The following is a 6,576-nucleotide window of genomic DNA, read 5'->3' as shown; positions in this document are numbered from 1 at the left end:
TAATGGCCTTGGCCATCTTTGTGGAGAGCAACGATTCTAATTCTCAAATCCTCAAATCCTCAGAGAGTTCTTTGTCATGAGATGCCATGTTGAACATCCAGTGGTTAGTATGAGAGAACTGTACCTAAAGCACCAAATTTTAACTGCTCTAATACAAGATACACAAGTTTGTATGGTCCTGTCAAGCAGACAAAAACATAAACATGATGAATAGGACATGTGGCTTTGCATGGTTAAACAACATACTGCTGTTATCACTTACATTGTAAAAAGTTTTCACCAGTTTTAGCTTAAAAACTTAAGTTTAGCAGCTTCCTTAAAATGTTAAGTTAAATCAACTTAAGTCATTTAGACTTACAAGTTAAATCAACTAATTTTGATTGTAATAAGTTAAATTGACTTGTAGTTTTAAGCTGATTTAACTTAAAAACTTAAGGCAGCTGCTGAAGTTAGGTTTTTGAGTTGAATCTGGTGAAAACGTTTTACAGTGTTTTGTTGCCAGCTATTTTGACAATAATAGCTGTGTGTTGAGTTATTTGAGGACAGTAAATCTATACTACTAGCTGCACATTGACTACTCTAAAATATATCCAGGTTTCATAGTATTGTCTCTTGAGAAGATATACTAAAATGGTTGCTGAAATGTGAGGGGTGTACTCACTTTTGGGAGATACTGTATATAAAAATTACAACTATTTTCTAACATTATAGTGTTAATCTGATATATAACAATAGTAATTATTATTTTTATTAGTATTATTATTATCAACATTTTTGATTGTAATAATGTGTTTTTAATAATAATAACAATAATAACACCAAGAATAACAAATTACCTTATTTTTATTTCTAATTGCGTACAAAATTATTTTATTTAAATATATTTTGATTATTTAGTTATTGTCCAAAGCCATGCTAATTGTTGTTTATTTATGCAGTTCTCAATAATAAACACCATAGTGTTCATCTGAGATATAATAAATAATAATAATCATCATCATCATTTTTAACATGTTATAAATGTAATAATATAGGCTTTTAATAATAAAAATAATAGAAAGAATAACAAATGACCTCACTTTTATTCCTAATTGCATAAAAATACATTTTGTTTAAATATATTTATATTATTTAGTTATCGTCCAATGCCATGCTAACTGTTGATTTACAGTTAATAACTAAATTTTAAAAACTACAAATATTTTCTGACATCATAATATTCATCTAATACATAATAATCCACAGGTTTGGTGATCATATGATCCAACAGAATGAACAAAAAAACATCTTTTAGAGTTTCTGTGTATAAGAAATTACATGAACAATGTAACATTTACTTTGTTTAGTGACATGTAGGGCATAATATTTAATATTTCTTATCACTTGTACACACAAATTTTCAATTGTTAAAAACTGTAAAGCTTTCCATTTATTCCCAGGTTTGAATTAGATTACGAATGACAGATTTTCAATGTGTTCTCAGACTTTTCCACCGCACAGTCAGACTGCATTGACTAGCCCTTATATTACATCACCAAAGAAATGAGTTCTGAAACATAACGATATAAATAGAGGCTTCATTCTAAGGCGGAGCTTTTTCAAAAAAGTTTTTTGCTTTCATCCCACATAGTTTGCCTGCTGTTTAATTCACCACCCTGCATAGCTTTGAGATCAAAGACACGGCAGTATCATAGGCCATAGAGCACTTCTCTTTCCCTTCTCTGGGGAGACATGAGCTTTGTGCTCCTCCTCTGAATGCTGTGCTGGTGAAAAACTGTGCGTGCCTCTGTTAGTCATGTCTCATTTGGCTGAACCTCATGAGATCGGCCCAAGTCCTTGATGAAAAGCCCTTTGCGAATGTCCCCGAGCAGCTTCTGCGGTATGATGAATGCAGGCATCTAGTCTGGTCTCTGCAGATTCCTGTCATTAAATATTTAAAACTCTAAACGCAGCTATTAGTAATCGAGATACACAAAGCTTCCTGTTTCCCTTACCAAACCCCTGTGCTGGTAAAATCCCAGCAGTGTTGCTGAAACTTGCAGAATTTCATGCCACAAACACTATTGCAAAGTTTGAATACACAATTACAATAAAAATCACGTTTTGTTTGGGAGTTTGGTTTGAATTATATATAATCATGTTCACTGCTCTTTAAGGCGTTTCCCTGATATTTGACTCTGCCATTATTTTTGGATGATGAAATATATTCACATTGACCAGTAACACAATATAATCTTTTTTATTCATTTATTTATTTATTTATTGTTATGAAAAAACTCTTGAGTAGGCTATATTGTTCATTTCGTAATCTTGTATGCAAAATTATTCATTCACAGTTTGTCTTTTTTAACACTCTAATTTCATTCCTCAAACTTATAAACAACAAAAAAGTACAACAATCTTGATGCTTTATGAAATCTTTTTTTAAGATGCAATTTAACCTTAATATTGTGCTATTAAGGTGCAGTTTGTGTAAATCAATATATGTTTTTTTGTTATTGTAAATGTCTCTTGTTAGAGATACAACCGTGTTTTTCACTGTTCTCCAAAATGAAACAAAACAAAAATTGTAATAGTTTAGGTTTTCAATAATAATAATAATAATAATAATAATAATAATAATAATAATAGCAAGAATAACAAATAATTTTATTTTTATTTCTGATTGTGTAATAAAAATTTTTATTTAAATATATTTATATTATTTAGCTATCCTCTAATATTTATGAAGTTCTCAATAATTAATAAAAATATTTTATATCAGTGTTCATCTGAGATATAACAATAATATCATTAATAATAATAATAATAATAATACATTACGTTATTTTTATTTTTATTCAAATATATTTATTTTATTTAGTTATCCTCTAGTGCCATGCTTATTTATGAAGTTCTCAATAATTCATAAAAATAGAATTTTCTAGGTAAAATAACCCATAATAATAATAATAATAATAATAATAATAATAACAATAATAATAACAAGAATAATAAATGACCTTGTTTTTTTTTTATTTTTGATTGTGTAACATTTATTTTTATTAAAATATATTTATATTAGTTATTCACTAATACCATGCTAATTGTTGTTTATTTAATAATAATAATAATAATAATAATATAGGCTTAGACCTTATTTTTATTTTTGATTGAGTATAAAATATTTATTTATTTAAATATATTTTAATATAATAATAATAATAATAATAATAATAATACGACCATTTACTGACCGTGAATTTATATGTTCTACAAAACAAAACAAAAAATCAATATAATATTAATTTCTAGGTGAAATAACCCATAATAATAATAATAATATATAGACTTAGATCTTACAGTATTTGTATTTCTGATTGAATAGAAAATATTAATTGATTTTGTAACGCCAGCAAAGAGAAATAATATAGACTTATTTTTGTTTCTGATTGAGTGTAAATTATTTATTTATTTATTTAAATATATTTATTTGTTAGTGTATTATCCTCCAATGCCAGGCTAATTGTTGTTTATTTATGCAGTTCTCAATAATAAATAAAAAAAATAAAATAAAAAATATTTTCTGACATTGTAGTGTTCATCTGAGACACAGTAATAATAATAATAACAATAATACAACCATGTTTTTCACTGACTGTGTATGTTTTTATATGTTCTACAAAACAAAACAAACACACAAACAAACTATCGAAAATCAATATAATCTTAATATAGGTAAAATAACCCATTATAATAAAAATAATAATAATAAGCTGTGGACTTTATTTTTATTCCTATAAAAGATTTGTTTAAATCTATTTATATTATTTGTTAATCAGCCTTCAATGCCATGTTGTAGTTTATTCATGCACATTTCAATAAATAAATAAATCATAAATCAATAAATAATTTTCAATAAATAAAAAATATATTTTCTGTCATCATAGTGTTAATCTGAGACAGTTCTCCATTGTAAAGAATGTTTCATCAATGCTTTTCACAAGCTTTTTCATATAATTTTGTCATTTATTCTTCAATGCTATGCTAATTAATGCAATAATAAATTTATTTCTTTGTTATTAATCATATTTTTCATCCGAGACAGTTCCCCATGGTAAGCTTTTTTTCTCAGATTAATTATAAACTACATTCATTCACTTTTTTCAGTATTTTTGTCATGTGTTATTTCTCCATGCCATCATTCATAAATGCGATCATGTTGCTATTGCTTTACTTTTTAATATATTTGACTTTTATTTTATTTATTACATGCATCTGTCCCGTATTGTATGTAAATGGTTAACTGATACCACAAAGGTGAAAGAGGTCACTTAAAATCATCAATAAGCAATTAAATGCTCATTAACTGTTGACATACAGATGTCAGTAGCAGTGTTTTCACAGCAGTACTGAAGTGTTAATACAACCTCTTCTTAGCTCCAATCTCTCTCTCTCTCTCTCTCTCTCTCTCTCTCTCTCTCTCTCTCTCTCTCTCTCTCTCTCTCTCTCTCTCTCTCTTTCTCTTTCTCTCCCTCCCTCTAGCATTGAATCCTTCCCGTTTTATCTCCTCTTTTACATTCAGCCGTTCCACTGGGCCTCATTTGTTCACCATCTTGCATTACCCCCTCTCCTCAAATTCACAGCCAACGCCCAGCTTCTGCAGTACTGCAGTCTCTCCTTTTCCAAAAGTCTCACCCCTCCTCTTGATCACTCTCTAGTTATCTGCAGTGAGGAGGAGGGAGAGGTAGAGAGATGCCGTGAGGAAGAGCACACCTCACGACTCACGCTGCTGCTGCTGCTGCTGCAACACACCCGAGGATCACACCGACAGCCTGGCAGTTCATCACAATTCATTCCACCGACAGTCACTCAGGCTCTTAGAGTCTTGTACATTTACACGGGAATGCAATTCATAACTCACGCTCTCTCTCTCTCTCTCTCTCTTGCTTGCATGACTGTCCTCCCTCAGGCCTGTCATTAATCAGAGCTCTCTAACCCACTGCCCTCTCACAGGAGAAACAGCATGAAGACCTTGGTCCTTCAAGCTAGGCTGGGATAAAAAAAAAAAAAAAAACTCTTGGGATCTACTATAAGCTGGCTCATTGCAACAGTTTTGCCTGATCTAGTCCTTACTAACTTGCTTAAAACATTTAACAAGGATAAATGGCCTTTTGCTGTAAAGAAAATATCTTTTCAAGAATTCTACCCCGTAAGGTTAAAAAAAAATGCTGTAATTTGCATTTATTGAAGCATAAACTTACATGAAACATTAAATGAGGGTGAATTGCATCTTGCTGCAAATTATTTATAATATGTGACCCAGGACCACAGAACCAGTCATAATGCTACATTTTTTAAAGTTGAAATTTATACATCATTTGAAAAAAAAATCTAAATATTGAGAAAATCACCTTTAAAGTTGTCCAAATAAAGTCAATGCAATGCATATTACTAATCAAAAATTAAGTTTTGAGATATTTACGAGATAGGAGATTTTGATAATTTTGTATTATTTATTTTATTTTATTTATTTGCTTTGTAATATTTACCCCATGGTTCAAGAAGATTGATTTCTTTGATGTTTTGAAGCATACATAAAACACTAAAGGAGGCTGAATTGCATCTTGCTGCAAATTATACAGGCCTATAATATATATTTTTTTTATATAATGTCAAATATATAATCTTCATATAATTAATATATTTTATTTATTTTATTTAACAAATCATTTACATTTTTCACATATAGAACCAATTATTTTATTTATTTATGTATTTGAATTTGCTCATATTTATTCATAATCTGAATTCACTTTTATTTTTATATTTTCATGTTAATTTTAGTTATGGTAATTTTGTATTATTATTATTATTATTATTATCAATTATTATTTAATTTACTTTTTAATATTTTTATTAAGTTAGTTTTTAAGCTTTTTTAGTATTATTTGGTTTTAGTAATTTTACTAATTTTAATTTGAGTTAAAAGTTATTTTATATATTATTTTACATATAAATAGCAGTTTTAGTGAACAACAACAGCACTCTCTTTCTTAGCAACCAAATCCTGCTGGGCGATTGCACTTAAAGGGGTCATCGGATGCCCATTTTCCACAAGTTCATATGATTCTTTAGGGTCTTAAAGTCTCTAATATACTTTGGTTAAAAATTCTCAATAGTAGTGTAAAAAACACCCTTTTACCTTGTCAAAATCAGCTCTGCAAAATAGCTAATTTTATCGCATTTATAGGCAAATGAGCTCTGCTCGCCCAGCCCCTCACTGCTGAGGGATTAGGATCTGTAATGTTTACTTTAGCCGCATTTAATGCGTTTAGCTGCATTTAGCCGCGTTTATCGGCGAAACTTGCCAACAAGCACATTATTAAGAAAAGCCATTGGCAAGGATGCATAAAAATCCCTTATATTCACTTCTGCTGTGGGTGAAGCTGCATCAGGAATGATTCACACGAACATAGATGCATATGTAGATCGGGATCGGCGCTTTCCTTTTAAAAATGAAAGTAACGTTGTCCTCTGCCTCTTAAGCGGCTCAGATGTCATGAGTAAATGACTACTGCTATGTTAATTATAACA

Source organism: Garra rufa, chromosome 19 (assembly GCF_049309525.1).
Source record: "Garra rufa chromosome 19, GarRuf1.0, whole genome shotgun sequence".
NCBI classification, from domain to species: Eukaryota; Metazoa; Chordata; class Actinopteri; order Cypriniformes; family Cyprinidae; genus Garra; species Garra rufa.
The sequence above is the reverse complement of the archived record's forward strand: the minus strand, read 5'-3'. Positions refer to the sequence as shown.